Genomic DNA, 17,647 nt, shown 5'->3' with positions numbered 1-17,647 from the left:
AAAAGATTAGCTGAAAGTATTCCTCTGCGTCCAAACAAGTCGTCATCAGAAGGTTACAACAAACCATTAACATTCCATGAACTCAAGCTTGCCCTAGGCTCTTGTGGCAGCTCGGCTCCAGGTTCCGACAGAATAACATATGAAATAATAAACAATCTGCCTGATGAGACCCTAAACTGTATCTTAGGTCTTTACAATAAGATTTTCGCAACTGGTCATATTCCTTCATCTTGGAAAGAGGCAATAGTCCTACCAATACTCAAACATGGCAAAGACCCCTCCTTAGTTAACAGTTACAGACCAATTGCACTCACTAGCTGTTTACTTAAGGTTTTTGAAAAAATGATTAACCACCGCCTCGTCTACTTTTTGGAATATAATGGTATATTGGACCCTCACCAATCTGGCTTCCGAAGGGCGAGGTCTACAACCGATAATCTTGTTCTCCTTGAGTCAAATATACGTGATGCATTTGTACACAGCCAATACTGTCTATCTGTATTCTTTGATCTTGAGAAGGCATATGATACTGCCTGGCGATACGGTATTCTGCAAGACCTGTCGTCCTATGAAATTTGTGGCAGTATGCTGAACATTCTGCAAAATTACCCATCCGAAAGGAAGTTCCGCGTAAGAATTGGCAGTGTACTATCGCGCACTTTTGTTCAAGAAAACGGTGTACCACAGGGAGGAGTGCTAAGTTGCACACTTTTTATAATTAAAATGAACTCGCTCCACTCTGTCATACCACCCACGATATCTTATTCTGTCTATGTGGACGACATCCAAATCAGCTTTAAATCTTGCAACCTTTCCATATGTGAACGGCAGATTCAGTTAAGTGTTAATCGGCTCGCCAAATGGGCAGATGAGAATGGGTTTCGGTTCAATGCAGAAAAGACTACTTGTGTGCTTTTCTCCAGACGAAGAGGAGTAGCTCCTGACCCATGCATTTCGATGAATGGGAAAAGCCTGATCGTTGCGAAAGAACACAAATTTTTAGGTGTAATCTTTGATGCTAAGCTCACCTTTATTCAACATATAAAACAGTTGAAGCTGAAATGCCTTAAAACTATGAACATTTTAAAGATTTTATCTCACCAATCGTGGGGAACAGATAGGTATTGTCTCCTATCCCTTTTTAAAAGCCTTGTGTTGTCTCGCATAGACTATGGATGTATCGTTTACCAGTCAGCTTCAAAGACAACCCTCAAGCTACTCGATCCTGTCTATCACTTAGGTATCCGCCTAGCACTTGGTGCCTTTCGTACCAGTCCTGTCCAAAGTCTGTATGCAGAGTCGGATCAGTGGCCACTGGATTATCAGCGTACATATCTTGGAGTCACCTACGCAATAAAAACCATGTCGCTAAAACAACATCCATGCAAAGCACTCATAAATGACCAATCTACAAACCAGTTGTATTTAAACCGGCCTTCACACGCCCCGCCGTTCCCGTTAGCAGTGAGGTCTGTTGCGGAAAAACTTGCAATAGTTTTCACAGATCTGCAGGAAACTGACTACGCTGAACTTATCCCACCTTGGGAGCAATGTCCAGTCACCTGTGACTTGTCCTTTAAAGAGCTTAACAAAAAGAGCTGTCCAAGTGCCCACATCCAGCAACATTTTATGGCCCTTGAAGACAAGTATAGATCTGTGCCATTTTTCACTGATGCTTCAAAGTCTACAACCTCGGTATCATGTGCACCGCATGGCCCAAACTTCTCCACCTCTAAAACCTTGCATAACCATAGCAGCATCTTTACAGCGGAAGCGTACGATATTCTGATCACTGTTGAGTACATAGTACAGCACAAGATACAAAAGTCTATAATATATACAGATTCTTTAAGCGTTGTCACAGCCCTATCCTGTGGTAAAGCAAGCCGAAACTCTGTATTAAACGAGCTCCTCAAACACATTCATGTAGCTTATAAACTAAACCTTGCCATTATCGTATGCTGGGTGCCAGGCCACTCTGGGATCGCAGGCAATGAAACGGCGGACAAAAATGCTGGAGAAGCGGCTCATCGGGACACAATTGATGTAGGCTCGGTACCTGGTGTAGACCTGAAACCTGCGGTACGAAAGGCGCTCCGTAACCATTGGCAAGCTGAACGGGACAAGGAAGCTGCAAATAAGCTGCACCTGCTTAAACCGCAGTTAACAAAACCTTTCCCACTGAAGCTTGATAGACTCACCGAAGTCACCCTGGCACGACTCCGAATAGGACATACTTATGGCACACATAAATACCTATTGACTGCAACTGACCCACCGACGTGCACACGCTGCGGTGAGAACCTAACTGTTCTACATGTCCTTATTCAATGTCCTGAACTTCACCGAGAGAGAGTCGCTCATTTTAAGGAACTTTATACACACCATATACCACCCCATCCCTCGATGTTCTTATCAGATGACGCACTTTTTAACTTTAAAAGAGTGCTTAATTATCTTGCGCAAGTTAATTTTCTAGTCAGCATCTCATTCCATCCTAACCGTCAGATTGCGCCTCACAGGTGAGGTACAATCTGATGCACTAAATTATGTCTGAGCCCTCCCACTTCTTGCGTAAGCAAGAATTGTACTGCAAGGGACTCGGACTATCCACAATCATTAAACATGTGTGCCGGTACGCAACGCAGCTAAGATCTTATATTTGTTTTAGTAATTATTTTAAAATCGATGCACTAATATCTATAGGCATCTGTCTTAGACGTAGGTCTCTTTACAGCCTTTATTTTAAATCATAGTTTTAAACTCACAATTTGATAAACCAAGACACAGGCCCTGGCGCTCTTTGGCCTTAGAAGCCCTTGCGCCAATAAAACTTAATCATCATCATCATCACCAAGACGTAGGCGGCAGTTTAATGACCTAATTGCACGCATGCCATGACACGCATTAAATGACATTAATGTAATGAGCCCTCAGAAGTCCTTTCAGCTACGCCTAAAGACCATAAGGCGAAAACCTTAGTCATGCGCATGACTATGACTTGGACTATCAACCTTTAGCCTTTTCCTTCACTTAGTACCCACGTGCGAACCCATTTCAGAGGTTTTTGAGTGTAAATATTTTTTATCTTAGTCATTGTCATTCAGCTAAATAATGTTCATGTCTATGACTTCTACCATGCTCCGTTAGTGTTTCCTTCACTTAGTACCCACGTCCGAATCCGTTTCAGTGGTTTTAGAGTGTTAATTTTTTTTATCTTAGTCATTGTCATTCAGCTAAATAATGCTCATGTCTATGACTTCTACCATGCTCCTTTAGTGTTTCATTCATTTAGTACCCACGTCCGAACCCATTTCAGAGGTTTTTGAGTGTTAATATTGTTTTGCTGCGTCATTGTCGTTTTAGGCGGTGGTTTCATAACCTACATGACACGCATGTCATGACATTCAGTCATGACCTGCCATTTATTTTCGTCATACAAGTCATACTATGTCAATTTTGGTACCTACCAAATTAATGAAACGACCATGAGAGCACCAAGACGTAGGCGGATAGATAGATAGATAGATAGATAGATAGATAGATAGATAGATAGATAGATAGATAGATAGATAGGTAGATAGATAGATAGATAGATAGATAGATAGATAGATAGATAGATAGATAGATAGATAGATAGATAGATAGATAGATCTCTGCGGTGGCAATGTAGTGTGTCGCTACATTGTTTCACATCTAATCATAATAACGTCGACATTCATCGTGAGATGCGTTCTGTCTCAATTTTGTGTTAATTTTTTTCTTCTTTTTTTGTCTGGCGGCCCCCTCCCAAGTTTCGGGAGAAGAAAACTTGATTCTGATTTTGCAAGCAGGTAGAAAACGTTGGCACGCGCACTGTCACATGTGGCACGTGCGCATGCGTAGTGGACGTGCTCGAATACAAACGTAAATATATCGCGTAAGGCATCGCGCCTGTAGCAATGGTGAAGAGCTAATCGGTATAGCCGACGCAGGCACCGGCCAGAGCTCTGGTGTGGTTCCGGTTTGACACGTGATGTAAGAAAAAAAAACGAGAGAGTAGACGAGGATGAGAGAAAAGGGATGGTGCGTAGAAGCACTAAAGGATCCCTTAAGCGGTGCAGGCGCGTAATCGCTCTTGCGACCTCATTCGCCTACCTCCCGCTTCCGGCCTTTATATAGTTGCCTCTGGGTCAGCTTGTCACGTTTTTTTTATTATTATTTTTTTTACTAGCAAGTTGGATTTTCTTTTGTTTTTTTAGGCTGCGTAGGTGTAAAGGGGTTTCGAAATCTACCAATGAGATCTGTCTGCTTGTTCATCTGTGAGGCTATGGCGACTTGGACAAGTTTCTAATTGCGCTGGTTGGAGGCAAACTTGGAAACACGTCGCAAAGAGTAACCTGGATAGGTTCATTACGCAGAGCTTGTGACATTCACTCCGTTTCTTTATTTGAAAGCTGTCTTACGTAAAGTAATGAAGGGTGCTTATAAGACGTTATATCGCAAATTTCCTCTCCTATACGGGTCATTCCATAGGTTTACGGGAAGGGTGGCAAAGGCACGTACGACATGAATAAAGCACTAGTAGAGCAATAGGCGGGCTCTATGAGTCATAATATGGCTTTAATCCTTATTTAATTTGCAATATACTTATAGCTTCTTGCAATAGCTTGCCCACCGCGGTAGCCCCATTGGCTATGCTGTTGCGCTGAGAAACCACCAACAATCCTGGGTTCGAGTGCCCTTATTAACTCTATCCTAATTAAGGTAAAGTTAGTCATTCGGACCCGCGACCTTTGTTCGTGGCACCATGACAGCTCCATGAATTTAGATGCCATGAAGCCGGATGTCGGATTTTTTGACCCATGGGCCATCTAAGGCTTTCTCCTTAATAATTTACCTAATCTTCGTTTTCGTTTCTTACGACGTAAAGTGCAACGTAAACTGCGTAAACACGCGAAGTGCCTCGAGTGGGTAGTCGCGCAGCACTTTTGCGTGCATTCGAAGGCTTCTTTCACGCACGAAAAAAATGTCGCAGTTTCACCCGAAAGGCGAAGCATCAATTTCGATCGCAACTTAGTACAGAGCTATACGGACTAAGGATGCCAGTTTTATCAGCTGCATAATCTTGGACATGCAGCAGCACCAGCAATGCGCAGAACTGTTGTCGACCCCGTCGACGTTTTTCCTGCGTTCGCACCGAACGCGCGCGGCGTTGGTGACTGTTTCCAGGGCCTCTGGGGGCGGCTCGGAGGTTTTCGAAGATATAAGAACGGGAAACTCGTCGAGCAGCGTCAGAAGTATTTACCACCTTCTCGCCTCGCAACGTTTTAGGGGCGACGCTCCTCTAGCCGGGGCTCAGTCTCTTGCGCCGTGTACGCTAGTTCTCATTGCTCCCGCTAGAGGCGCAGCTGTGCTATAATTCAAAGGGCGCCCGCTAGATGGCGCGCCGCCGCTGCGCGGCATAGGGTGCCTCGATGCCCAGCGCCGCCGTCCAGGGTGGAGACAACCCCGCTGGCGCCGCCATATTGAGTCACACGAGCTGAGACTCAGCTACGCTTGCGTTCATAAATAGTGTTACTCGCGGCGCACTTCCAAGTGCTTTGTCTTGATGAGAATTTTTTTATCGGTATCGCATCTGCACATCTTTATAACCAACAGCCGTTAACTTGTCGAAGGTCCAAGACGTAAATGTATGGCGCCGGGAACATGCCCCAAGTTGCCTATTTCAATTTACATTTAACATGCCGTGTGTATGTTTGAAATACGCAAATTTTTTTTTGCACTTCGATGCTTGGTATATAAGGTTTGCGACCCCCTGTGTGTGGAAGTTTTTCATTTTCGCTGTTGTATTTTGGTTTTCACGTCACGCCTCCTTTACCGTAGCCAGCCACTCGCGCACGGCGGTTAGTTTCCCTTGCGTTGCGCGTGCTCTTCGCGTTCGTTGCAATTATTTGACGATATCTACGCGCAATTTTGCTTTTTTTCCCCACAAAACTGTGTGCTCACAGGATTAAGCTGGTGTAAAAATAGCTGCGATGTGAAAATGAGGTTTAGTTAGTGCTGTAGAGAAACATGTAACGTAACTTGTCTGTGTCAATCTTGCGTAGTACACACAAGAAACCAAACGATGCACAAAATACATTTACTTATAATGTCCAGTACAATCAATCATGAAAGAGTTATGTACATGAAAAATGATATGTACTGTGTGGCGCCTGAAGGTTATGTTGAAAGACGAGATAAAAAAAAATTCGCAAGGTAGGCTCGACACACAATTCGGGATAGTGAGAGTTTTTTTTTTATTTATTCATTACATGGGGGGGGGGGGGGGGGTTCAAGTGAGTACATCAACCTTATTACACACAATATAAATCGAAAACAAGGAATGCAAACAAGAAAACGCAACCGCGGGTAATATTAATCAAGATATCCAGCCAGAATACATCAGCTACCATCGAATACGTCGCATCAGCCAAACACATCGATGGCGAGTACAGAACATTTTATAAATAACCATTAGAACACTGATAACTACATTGAAAAAATAAACAACACTGCATACATATCGCGTACAAAAACCGTAAATGAAACTAAGACAGTCAAATACAGATTAGCAATATTTTTCACTTCGAAAATATAGTCCATGATGATGTAGGGCTGTTGACTTTAACAGACGGCGCCCATCCTGTCGATTTCCCTCGTACTGCTCCTCTTCAAAGTGTTTCTAAGTACAAGTAAAATATCAAAAGTGATAATTGATATGAAAAGTTGCCTTGTAAATACAGAGAACCCATTACAGTGCTTAAAAATAAATTTTTGCAGAAGTAATGCTGTATTACCTCGCTTCACACGTTTCGAAGAAATGCACAAGCTACAACAGACACCATGCCAGAAAGCGCCGAAACATTTTGGTCCCATGATGCCCCTTAAGTCTACTACACCTGGGCATACCGTGCACAGGCATTTAAAGACCGTCACAGTACCCACTACGATCGGGAATGAGCACGAATGACCATCGGCTTACGAGCACCACGCTACAAATATATTCGTCTAAAAAATCAGCTATATAACGTAGCAACCTGAGATCCGCAAGATATCTGCTGAGAAATCAGAGAAAATCACAATGCTTCGCTTACCACGTACACAACAGCCGCTCTCCCCAGAAGAAGCACTGCGTTCTTTAGTCCCAAATAACCAGTAGCGAAAAAAAGAAACTGAGGGAAAAAAAAGAAACAAGAGACACACGATGTGTGCTTCCCGTGAAAAAGTAAAATAGGTGGTTTACATGACGATTTGTAGCTAATGTAAGGCTATTTCGCGGCGAACCATTTTCGTCAGTTCTTAAAATAAGGGAAAACGGCAAAAGCCTATGCGACGCGCGCTCGCAAACAATAGGCTACTCAGCATCGGTGCAGTGCTTAGTTCGTGAGCGAACGTAGGTACGTGAGCGAGGATCAGAGAATACTTTCTTATTTATGAAAAACACGATGCGATAGTCTAAACTTTCTTGACACTTACCTCGCAAATGTAGGAGCTATCCGTTGCCTTCCAGTGATACCGCTTTACTTGGGCTTCCCATCTCTTCCTTCGCTCTGGGTCCCGGGGGAAGCGTAAACAACGAAGCCCTTTACGCGTCGATCCGGTGCACTTGGGAACACAACAGCCCGTCATGTCGGCTCGATGCACTTGACAAGCTTGTCATTCATGCGGCTGAACACTGTCCAGCAAGTAGAAGCGTCAGCGAAGCATCCGCGCGCACTGTGTCTCGAACTAAGCACAGGCACCAAGCACTCGCAACCGCTCGCTGTGACTCAAGATGGCGTCGCAGCGAGAAAGCGGCGGCGCGGGTGCGGACAAAGGATGGCACCACCCTGAACGGCGGCGCTGGCATCGAGGCACCCTAGCGCGGCATAAAGTCCCTTGATGTAAGATCAAGGGGCTTTAGCGCGGCATACACCAGCACTCCCCGGCTCCGCTGCACATTCGGCGCGCGCGCTAGTTAGCGGACATCTCCACGCAGCTACTCATCATGAACACCCCAGAGGCAAAAGCAGCGGCGCGGCGGGCTCGCCGCCAAGACCCTGCGGTGAGAGCCCGCGAAGCAGAAGGAAGACGCCAGCGCCGGGACGAACCAAAAGCCAGCATCGATGCAGAGGCTGCGGCAGTGGCGAGGGCTCGTGCAGCCGAAGCAGCACGCCAGCGGCGACAAGCAAACCTCGAATCGGAGCGGGCGCGGGAAGCAGCGGTCAAGCGTCGAAAGCGGTCGCTACCTGAGGTTGGTGGCGCCGACGCGAGCTTCAAGCGCGATTTCCTAGATCGCTCGTTCGGTCACAGCTGCAAGGTATGCGGCCGCTTGTGGTTCGATAATAACCTCACCACCATCTCCTCTATCCGCAACGAGCAGTCCCCCCGCCAACGGCATCGCCGTGCTCCAGCAGGAGTTTCCTGCCCAAACCAACCAGAGCCACAACGGTGAGCATGCTGCCGTGAAGCTCTCCAACGCGATCGTCGTCATGGCCGTTTACCTGGCGCCGAACCTGTCCAAGGGAGACGTCATCACGTACATCGAGAAGGCAATGCATCGATACAGAACCGAATTCAAACACGGTCCCTTCGTGCTCGTTGGAGATTTCAACGTGGACATCATGGCTGACGACTGGCTAGTCCCACACATGATGTGCCGTTACGATCTCTGGCTCGCCTCGTACGACTGTATGCGTCCCACCGCCATCAGAGGGACCTGTATCGACATTGCCTTCTCCAACTTTGCATCCTATAATTCAAGATCCCCTCGCCACTTACTTCACTGACTACAAAGCTGTAATCTTCAAAGGGAAACGGGTCCCAGAGCTCATTAGGAACAACCCTTCTTTGTGGTCCGTAAAGAAAAATATAGTTATGTATCCAACACATGTACACGATGTATATAATTGCATCGATATGTAAATGATTACATCTTGTGTATATAAGTGTATATATTTGCATCAATATGTAAATAATAAACATCGTGTATATAAGTGTATATATTATATAAGTACGCCTTTGGTGCTGCAGCTAAACGTCGGAACCCCTCCCTCCCTCCCGTCCCCCCACGGCCTTTCGCGCGACAGAAGACGTCGCGTTTGCTCTCTATATATGGTGATTCTAAAGGAGGAAAGAGGCGCTTAATTCTGCAGCCCTTCAAGGAGCACTGCGCAGAACGCGCGTTTGTTCTCCGCTGTGGGTTCGCTCCCCGTGAAAGCGCGCGTCCCTCGCGCTCTTTCACTCGCATATACAGCGTCCGGAGCGCGGCGACGATTTCATCGCCGTTGACGTCATACGGAACCTCACGGTGACGCCGACGGCAGAAATCCTCTTTTATTGTCCGTATAATTGCTCTCGGAATAAAACAATATTTTGTAGCACGTATTGAGCAACAGAAAGCTGTACCGGGAGTTTTTCATGCCACTCTATAATCTTCTCATTGAAACTTTTCATATAATTATAATGTGAGAAGTTGATACATAATGAAGATTGGTTATGTAGTTAGTCGGAATGCATAAAAAATGATCTGAATATATCCAAGCGCCGGCAAACAACATTACCTTGGTTCTGTCCAGCTACGTGACGTTTGCATATTTTTAAATCTTGGTGCATGATAGCTGGGACACCCTGTATAAAAAGCATCTGCCGAGGGAACTGCATGACCTCACCTACCACGCAATGAAGTTCTTGCGACTAGCGAAGGCGTAAAATGGAAGGATGGTTGAACTTATGTCAGCTATGACAGAAAGGGGTTGCTGAGACCTGTATGCCGGAAAGCCGACATCTATTGTAGTCTTTCCTGCGAAGGGAACAACCCGCTTTTGATATTTCAGAAGAAACTTTAATACGTGTACACCTATATACGTACATATTCATTATTTCATGAAGTAACATTTTACTCAGATATAGAGCCATTTTTGAAGGAGATAGCCCGTATTCTTGACTGTCACGTGCATAGGTGTTCAACAGGCTAACCTAATTTTGCAAACTTTTAATTGTTTTGTTAATTTCCAAATACCAAAGCTTATGTTATTTTTTTCAACAAAAGGAGGCTGTGCTTCGACTAGGTGGTATTCGTTTGCCTGTGGTGCTCGGTTCGACGTCCGTTGCGGGTTGCGTTTCGCTGGCTTCATGGCATGGGCATTCCAGGAGCAAGTGTGCCAGGGTGTTGGGTACGTTGCAGAGTGAGCAGAGGTAACAGTGGAGCGTCGGGTAGAGGCGATGTATTATCGTTCCGTGAGTGTACGTTTTGCTTTGTAGGCGTCTGAGTATCGCGCTTTCTTCTCTGCCGAGTTTCCGGTGAAGTGGAGGGTACATCCGGCGCTCGATCCTTTAGTGTTGTAATATCGCCGCATAGTTGGTAAGTACGCCCCCCCCCCCCCCCTATTCTGCCGCGGGTCGGACAGCGTGTGGGGCGAGGGGAGCCCAGCTGACGTGCTCGCGGGCAGCAGCGCGGGCCACTTCGTTTTCCTCCACTCCCTCGTGTCCAGGTACCCACGTTATGCAGGTGTACGGGAGTGGCGAAGCACTCCGCTTCCTTTTATAGTTATTTTTTCTTTCTTTTTAACACCGGTGTTCTTAGTTGAGCGTCCGCCGTCACGCAGGAGCAGAGACGGAGAGGTCACGTGACCCGGGAGGGCAGAGTCCTCTCCTCCCGGCGACCAGGAGGCGAGGAGCCAACCAAACGTAGCGTGCGCCAGGGATGAGGAGGAGTGGCGTCGGGGAATAATAGCAGGTGTTTGCACCGCGTTCTTCGCACGATGGACGCCTCTCGGCGAGAGCGGCGTCCACTGACCGTCTACCACAGCGATCACAAGGCCGTGCTTGTAACGTGCAAAAAGAAAACAAAGGTACATCACTCACCATGGCCGAGAAGAGTGATTCACCGATTAGATTTCGCCCGAGTTATTGCGGTTGTTAAGCTATGTTAGTACTGCATCAGCCAAGGCCAAAGACGGAGTACTGACGCAAGACGCACCATTCCTTGCGATAGCAGCAACCTGAAAGATTTGCTGTGCATAGGCGTCATTGTAGCATTTGCGGATCGCGCACCGGGAAAAGTCGAGCCCCGGAGCACGGCACACATAACATTCACTATAGTGCAAGGCCAAGCTGCTGCCCGTACCGGAGCGAAGGCTACAGTGACACTATGTGCTATGCGCGCGAGCAGATGACGTGCATGTGCGGGAGATATCGACGTTCTGTGTGTGTGTGTGCGTGCGTGGTGCGTGGTGTGTGTGCTGTGTGATGTGTGCTGTGTGTGTGGTGTGCGTGTGTGTGTGCGTGGTGTGTGTGTGTGTGTGTGTGTGTGTGCTGTGTGTGTGTGTGTGTGTTTGTGTGTGTGGTGTGTGTGTGTGTTGTGTGTGTGTTGTGTGTGTGTGTGTGTGTGTGGGTGTGTGTGTGTGTGTGTGTGTGTGTGGGTGTGTGTGTGTGTGTGTGTGTGTGTGTGTGTGTGTTGTGTGTGTGTGGTGTGTGTGGGTGTGTGTGTGGTGTGTGGTGCGTGTGTGTGTGCGTGCTGTGCGTGCGTGCGTGCGTGCGTGTGTGTGTGTGTGTGTGTGTGTGTGTGACGTACTAGTGGGGACTTTTTTCGTATAGTGCCTGGCACCAAAGTAGACCCATTATACGGTCAACGCCATGCTGACTGACATGTAACGCAGCTCCAAGCTAGGTATGTCACTGCTAGAAACAGAACGCTGGGCCAAATCATACTTTTCCTTACGGAACACTTCCCACTCAGAGTGGAATAAAAACAGAGAAGGGGCGCAACAACAAATGGGATCGCAAATGATTACGCAGAACAATGACATTGCCTTTATTAATATTAAGGATCGGTACGAGCATCTCAGTTGTCTAGAAAAAAAAAAGAACTCCTCATCCAGTGAATCCTCGAATGCTTGCTGCTCTGGCATACCAAGGGTGCATACACGGGATGCCTGGTGCCTGGTGCGCATGCACGCACACCAGGCCTATATTGTCAACGGAACCCGCCTTCAAAACACGTCTCCGCTCTCTGGTCTGCACAGCAGGGAGGAGTGGGGAAAAGGGTGGGAGCGGCGGCGCGTTCCGCGAGACCAGCGCAGCGGCATCAAACCTTTCACTACCGTAGCGGAGGAGCGTTCATCGAGGCACCCTATGGTGACAGGCTTAACGGTCAGATAGCTCGTCGCGACACCCCGCGGAGACCGCGGTATCCAGGGTACGCTGCAAGCCGGCGCGACCACTCGGGCCGTGAGCAGCAGACGCAGGCGATGCGAATGTGTCGTGTCTAGAGCGCAAACGCACGGACGAAATGCTCTTGAGGCGTTTTAGGGGCGAAGCTCCTTAGGGTGTGGGTCTGTCCCTCCTCTGTAGTATGTAGTAGTAGAGGAGAACAGGCAGAGATTGGGTAGAACCGACGCAGTCCCGGAACATTTGAATAACAGCATTGGCACTCTTCGCTTGCAACTCGCGTATATTTTGAGAGGGTAGGCGAATCAAAAGCTGACGTAAGAAGGCGAGAAAACACTACCACTAGACACGATAACGGTTACAGAAAAACTGGATGAACATAAGTTCAAGGTACGATACGGTACGTTTCTGCTATTTCTGAAAAATTAACACCTTGGAAATTTGTCACGCGGACAACTGACGCACGGCTTGCATGAGACTCAAAGCCGCATAAGAGCCCCGTAGCGTCTGGGGGACATCGTAGTACCGTAGCATTTAGGCATCGTGCGTCATTCCAACATTACTGAGCCCACCGTGGTAGCTTTGCAGCCATGGCATTGCTCAAGGTTATGGGTTCGATCCCGACCTCCCTGACACATTTCGACGAGGGCGAAATACAAAAGCTCTCGTGTACTTAGATTTAGCCACTCGTTAAAGAACACCTGGGAGTCAAAATTATTCCGTAGTCTAACACTACTGCGTGCCCCATAATACGATTCTGCTTTTCGAATGTCCAGCGCCATAGCTCAAATAAAATTAGACACATCTGCCAAGATGAGATGTGTCGTGTAAGAGAGTGACCACACGAACCTTCTCGGAGGTTATGAACAATGGCGCACAACAATGCCTCAAGCCCACACGTCTTGCTATGTGTTCTGTATACTATGCAGAAATAAATCCTTGGTGCACGCAAGATAACATTTACCATCAACTCACCATTCTCGTGCTGAATTAACGCTGAAGAAATTGAACATGCGCCGACAACATCACCGCTAATTGACGTCGATCAAGGCAAACAACACAGAAAGCTTCGCTTACGTCGATTCCCACAGTGCGTGGGATCCACATAATTATTTTTCATTCATTTAACCCCAAATTAGCAATAATGGTATTGCTAGGATTGTTCTGGCGATCATTAAATCCACCAATACCGATTGTTCGGCAAGTTCGCTGCTTGCGACGTATCTGCTCACGGCATTGCGAAGGCGAGAGCAAGCGATTTTTTTTTCGTTATGGACATGAGACTATATATTTTATAGAATAATATGGAATGCAGTCGAATAATATTTGGCTCACCTGTTAACAGGAGCCTCATCTTCAGATCTCCAACATTTTCTTGCTATGTTCAAAAAGCAAATTAGGGCCTTTTGAAGTTTCACACCCAATGTCCGCCTTATTAGGATGCTCTTGGAACCTGGGCAAAATACCAGTGTACCCTTCGACGTGAAGAAAAGGAAAAAGGAAAATCTCTTTTTCACCTAATTCAGTTATCTTATGACAATGTTGCATGGCTATAGCCCCATTTTGACGCACGTCTCAATACACGTGCCATACCACAACGTACCACAACACAAGCTCTTCTGTAACTCGATTGCTTATAGAGCTGCACGGGTAACTACACCGTGCAAGTGCACAGTATACGAGAACGCCCCGTGGGCAATCTGGAAATACGCGGTGGTTTGGTCACGTTCCGTCCACGCGCAGGATATGGTGGTCTTATAATACTCCGCGGTTCTCTCGTATGATTGCCGCCGCGTGGATCGGCAGCCACAAAAGCGGGCCTTCTCGCATCGGCCCAGTGCGCCGCGATAAACAGCGGGCGTTCCTCAACTCTAGGAAAGGTCAATTGTGCCGGGGTATGGGATGCTAGTTGGCTTAGTCGCTCAGAATCAATGGGCTAGCAGAAATGACATTATGCTGAGGAAAACAAAAAGCCGTAAAGTGTACATTTGCCGTGGGACTCTGCAAATCGATAAAGAGAGAAAAAGACGAAAGAAAGAACAATGGCAAGGATGTTAACCAGAAAAATATTTCATTTCTAAAAAAACTTTTTGTGCGCAAAACGAACAAGGACGAAGAAATGGAGCAACACAAGGACGTCGTTTGTATTGCGCACAATTTTTTTTAATGAATCTGTTCCAACTAGGCCGATTCGCAGTTATGCTTCAGAAAAGGAAGTTTGGTTTCCCACTCCGCTCAGGGGCGGTGATAGGAGGAGGAGGAAAAATAATTAAGAAGAAAACGAAAAAGAAAGATAAAAAGGTTGAAGGGAGCGATGTAATTAGAAGATAGAGACCATACTTGTCGCGTGCGCACCGTAGTCGAAAGAAGTTAGCGTCATTTTGCTGAAAAAGCCCCACCCAACATGAATGAGGAGGAAAAAGCCGGGAGGTTTTCTATATGATTGCAAATGGCATAGGCTAGCCTGCAGTCGGGGAGCAAAATATTGATGTAGTTCTACAGAAAAGGAGACAAAACATACATGTTGAAACAATTTAGAGTTGCGAACGACCTGAACTGTCATGCAATGCCTAGTAGAACAAATAGCCCAATATGCGCGAAATTGGAGGGACACATTCTTGACACACGTGTAATGTTGCGCAGCTGTGAAGGAAAAAAATAAAGAAAACCTGCTGGTAGTTGGTTTCGCTTAATAGCGGTGATGATTGTGATGTTACACTTTCTTTGGGCGTAGTGCGGTCACTGCACCTGCCTTGCTATTTTGTACGTATGTTGACCACAGCACGTAAAGTTTACTCGGTGTCTACCTTTCACCATCCTCTCTCAAAGCGTGCACTTGTCAAAACCCACAAATATCACTGAAGGCGGCGATTTGGGTGGCCCTATATTATGAGCCCAACAAAAGGACTTCAATTCGTTTCTCGCAGGAGAAAGCACTGGGTGGACTTTTGCGACACCTAGTAGGATCTTTGAAGAATTAGCTGCCCTTATATTTCTTTCCGAAAGGACAGTGATCCTTATGTGCCTGCTTCGTTGTTTTATAGGATGGGGCATCGTTACTGTGCAGCCGTGAAGAAATTGTGGCCCACCAATCCTAATTTACACCATCTCGCCTTCAGGCAGAATTCTTGAAATAAGATTCACCTTGAATAATAACTTTCAATATCTCCGAATATTTAGGACGAGGACGGTCATGGAAGCCAGCAAGCGGAAAATTAGCTCCGCAGTTTTAAAGTAAAATGTGCGCTACTTTAAGGCGGAAGGAAAGTTCGTCTTTTGTGCGTCTACGTGCAGCTTGCGGATTTTCCCCGAATGCAGTTGGGTGAATTTGTTAGGCAACAATGAATTTACCCCACTCTGCTAACTGCTAGCGTCTTGGTTACTGCCACTTTTAAACCAATTGACCTAGTCATAGTGTGGTGCCAGCTTTGGTACCTGCACCTGGAAAAAACTTTTCTAAGCAAGGCAACCTTTTCTTTCAGTTAAACAGTACGATTATAATTTTGTTGCCTCATACTACATTCAGCTAGATATCCACGCTCGTGCCTCGTGGCCCTACCTCCATACAGCTTGCGAATTTAAATCCGCTGAGATTGTTTTTCTCAAGTATCAATCAAGTTGTCATACTTCTGGTTCAATGAACAGACGATCTTGACGCACGAAATGTGTCCTTAAAGAAAGTATACAACGGTCATCGCCCTTTTCGGAAGACGTTACCGTTGCCGATGGCGGGAAAGAATTAAGTACTTACGCCTTGTTCAAGCAGCTTTAGTACGATATCATTACGATTACCTTATGATTCGATGAATGCGATATTATTCAGCGCACTACTATTTCTCCTATCTCATGGTCACCTGGGAGTTGTGCATATATAATCCGTATATATAATCCCCCATGGTCGACCCAAACACCACAGCAAAACAACTGGTCTAGCCTATTGCTCTTAAATGCGGCAAATATATACGAAATCTATCAATATCTAGTGCCATCTAGCTATCATTATGCTTTATAGCTACCACTATTTAAGACATTGCACAGAAACAGCAGCTATCACAGCTGTCCCGAATGGAGGTATACCTCCATTCGGACAGCGAGATGTATATTTGTGCGGAGTTGAGGGAATCTAATGCCCGCCCACACAATTGCCGCCTCTCCCCCTGTGACGTGGCCCTCTATGGGACACCACTGCCCTGCAGTTCCTTAGCCGCTCTATCGCTCTCACTTGGCCGCTTTCCTCCACGCGGATCTGACTCCCTACATTGTCAAATTCCAAGTTCTGGCCTCTGTAGTGCTATCGAAGTAAAATCCTTGCCAGGACACATCGTGCGTGGTTACCTTGACCAGGGGAGGTTCCTTGCAGAACGTTTCAGAAGGCGGACTTCTTCCTGGCTTTGCGCCGCACGCAATACAAGCTGACAGTACAAGTAAACAACATCTCAATATTTACCATACATTGGCGGCGCCTCCAGGACACCAAAGGGGCAGTGGAAACATCACAGCTTGTATCCGAGCTGGTCCCTGGGTTAGAGGCCTGAGGAAGCTTCCGCGGTTTGCGACGTATAAGATCGACCGTTCGTTATCGCAGACAGCCGATCTTGTAAGACATCTTCTCCCGACGGCACTCTGCTGCGTCGGCGGCCCCGACCCGCGCAACACTCTGCTCTGATCTTTGACCTCTCCACAGCCACTTGGGCACCCTGTTTTATGATCCACTGTTTTATTACCTAAGGTGCTCTCATGAAACCTCTGTTCACCATTATAATTCTAATTTACGCATGCTAAAGGAACTTATAGAACCAAGTCGCACAGGAGATATAAATTTCTTCCATCAGAAAGAAGTGTGAAAATGTGAAGAGGCGCTTCTCTTTTGAGTGATTGGCTGCTGCCACCGCCGGCAGGAATGTCCTGCAAAGAACCTTTTTCATCTCGAATGGGGAAGCCACGCCTTTCATTACACAACGTAGGCCTGCTTTACAGGCCTGCATATGGTGCCGATGGGCCAATAAGGATTTATATAAAGTTCTCGCTTCGAATGTGTAGCGTGAGAACACGTGGATCCGCACACTGCTTTATAATTTTTTTTCCTAGGATAATTGGTTCCAGCTACTTCAGCTTGTACCTGATGGCCCTAACGATTATTGTATCATATCGTCCAGGTAAACATGAATTATTGTGCTAAATGCATTGGCTCGCTTCATGCAACTCAATATATAATAAGAGTGTGTAGGATGATCACCTTCTGTATTGACCTGCCTGAATAAAACAATATATGGCAACATTGTCTCTATAATATACCAAACCACTTTCACATAAAGGAACATTGGAACAAATTCTTCACTTTTATTCCTGACCATGGAGAAAGCATTGGAACGCAGAAGAATGAAATAGTTTTTAGGTAAATCCTAATTAGAATAATTTATATTTGTAAACAAGCAGCTTGTGAAAGTGTACCAAGCTGGAAAATTCCTACAAC

The sequence above is a fragment of the Dermacentor silvarum genome, chromosome 5 (assembly GCF_013339745.2).
Source record: "Dermacentor silvarum isolate Dsil-2018 chromosome 5, BIME_Dsil_1.4, whole genome shotgun sequence".
Lineage (NCBI taxonomy): Eukaryota > Metazoa > Arthropoda > Arachnida > Ixodida > Ixodidae > Dermacentor > Dermacentor silvarum.
The sequence above is the reverse complement of the archived record's forward strand: the minus strand, read 5'-3'. Positions refer to the sequence as shown.